Below are 2,989 nucleotides of genomic sequence, written 5' to 3' on the forward strand. Positions count from 1 at the left end.
GTTTTTTAAAATGTCGAAATCTATTGAAAAATGTGATTCGGTTCCCAAGATTTGCATAATTTGTAACAAAAGATCTAATCAAAGTGATAAACTTAGTACACCTCAAGATGAAAGTTCGTGGCCAACTCTTTGCGACGCGGCCAAAATGAGAGAGTTTGGACCTATTCTGACTTTATCAAGTGACTCCTCAACTTTAATATCTGACGTATTCTGTCATAGACAATGGAGAAATAGTTTCACGTCTAAAACAAACCTTGCAATAATAGAAAAACAAAAAACATCGAGTTCCCAAGGTAGCAGTTCTTCCGCGGATTTAAATCCAAGACGTTCTTTAAGGCAAGCTCCCTCAAGTAGCGCAGTTCTTGAAAAAAAAATCATATTTTAGTTCTTAAAAGGCGAAAATACTCGAGAACCATTAGTGCAAGCTGTAGAACTAAGATCCGACAAAACTGTTCGAGAAATTGCGCATTATCATAAAACATGTTATAGGCTTTATACGAAGAAACCTACAGGTGCGGTTTCGGAAAAGTCCGAGGAATTAATAACAAAGGGTGATGAATACAAATAAGCAGAAAGAAGATCTCTCGCACAATTATTTCACAGTCTTAGATATGAAATATTTTTGCAAGAGCCGGTATGTCCTTTTTTATATCTTACTAACAAAATGGTTTCACTTATGGCAACAAATGAGGTTCCAAATTCAGAAATAAAAGATTCGACAAAAAAGCATTTGAGAAGGAACCTGGAAGCTGAATTTGGCGAGTCTTTACATTTCTTTAACGTTAACCGAAGGGTCTTTGTCAGGCAAGATAGTTTGTCGTTCAAAATCCTTTTGGATCATTTCGTAAATCTCAAGATACAATATGAAACTTGTATAAACTCCGAAAAGTTTAAATCACACTTTAGAGTGACGGCTCTTTCTCTGCGAACTGAAATAAAAGGTTCACTTACGGAGCAGAATTGGCCACCCCAGCCCCAAGAACTGAACTCTGACTACTTGTAAATTCCAGAAAACTTAAGGATATTTTTAAACGATTTGCTCGGTGGAACTAACGTCACAACATCTGATCGACTAAAAAGAGTATCGTGGTCCATATCGCTCAAGAAATTGTTTACGCTGTATCAATGGGAAAAGTATTTACACCTAAGCCTATTTTATTAGCGTGGGTAGTGAAAACGCTGACAGGCAACGTTGAAACAATTAAAATATTAAACAGACTGGGGAATTGCGGTTCTTTTACTAAGTTAGAAGAAATTGACACTGCACTATGTATCGAAAAGCTTGAAATGTCCGGCAGTGTACCACTTCCTAACGGGATTTACCCTAACGTTCCGACAATACTGGCGTTCGACAATATCGATAGGCAAGAAGAGGTCCTAAGTGGTTCCGGAACTTCGCATCGAGTGAACGGAATAATTGCCCAGCACACGTCAGATTCGTGCCTACCACCAAGATCTTTGTCTCAAATTAGTAGAAAAGACAAAAAAGAACTATCCATAGTACAGATAAACCACTTGATCCGTACATTGTGGGTAAAAGAAAAAGTTCATCACCAATTCAACCCCTGGATATATCTACTTAAACGAATAATATTGTTCTACAATCAAGAAGTAAAGATTTAATATGGGTTATGGTGCGAAATATTAATTCACTTGATCAAATAGGAAGCTCATGGATTGGATTCAATATCTTGGTTAGAAAACATATAGTTGTCACCCCCGATACAGTTGGATATTTGCCGACGATTAATGCTCCCGCAACTGAATTGGCCACCGTTCAGGATATTTGGAGAAAATGCTTGGAAATGAAATCCGCGCTAAATTTGACTTACATTACATTGGTACTCGACCAGGTTTAATCGCCAAAGCCGCTGAAATAGCGTGGGCTAAGCAAGATACATTTAAAGATATATATTTTGTGATGGGAAACTTTCATACAATCTGTAACTTTATGTCCAGTCTTGGGAAAATGTTTGGCGATTTAGCAGTGGAATCTGGAGTAATAGCAAAAGGCTCGATTCACAAAGTACACGATGGAAAACAATATAACCGTGCCATCCCTAATGAGAGTAGCGTGGAGAAGTTTTAATAAATAAATATTCAAAATGGCCCGTTAACTGTAGTTCTTGGAAAAAGCTTAGCCGTTCTAAGCGAAGTTCATCAGATACATATATGGCTGCAATTTCCGACGAGTCGTGCGAAACAGTTATTCGAGAGTTCAACGACTACCTCGATATTTTGCAAAACGAGAGAGGTGCGCTGTCAAAGTTTTGTATGATTTACTAAGATATGATTGACACTCTTTTTCGACTAATTCGAGCTGATAGAGAAGGGGTTTGGTATTTCCAGTTATCAGCAATTCATGATGTCATCCCGTGGTCCTTCGCGATGGATAAAACAAACTATTCCCGATATCGCCCTTATTACTACACCACTATGACGCAAATAGAAAATACGTGCCCTGACTTACACGCACATTTTAAAAATGGTGGGTTTTCGGTTCAATTATTGAAAACTAATAAATTCGGGAAAATCGCCGTGAACCAGACAACTGAGTAAACTGTCAAAAAATACTCCCAAACCGCTGGGGGTACTCGTGGCTTTAGCCTTAAACCAGGAACAGTATCTGTCGTGAACAGCGAAATAAAAGACGCGAACTTTTCCGACATAAAAACCGGTAAACCTTTTTCCTCTTATTTCAAAACAGAACTGGCCGTTAATTTATTTTTACACGCGCAAAATAACACCTTTTTTAACAGCAACCAAAAACTCACTTTCACGCGCGCGTGCGCTATATAAACATTTGAAAACGAATATAGGTAGTGTCGTGAACAGCGAAATAAAAGACGCGAACTTTTCCGACATAAAAACCGGTAAACCTTTTTCCTCTTATTTCAAAACAGAACTGGCCGTTAATTTATTTTTACACGCGCAAAAAATAACACCTTTTTTAACAGCAACCAAAAACTCACTTTCACGCGTGCGCTAT

The sequence above is a fragment of the Leiobunum rupestre genome, chromosome 9 (genome assembly GCF_980474605.1).
Source record: "Leiobunum rupestre chromosome 9, qqLeiRupe1.1.hap1, whole genome shotgun sequence".
Taxonomy (NCBI): domain Eukaryota; kingdom Metazoa; phylum Arthropoda; class Arachnida; order Opiliones; family Sclerosomatidae; genus Leiobunum; species Leiobunum rupestre.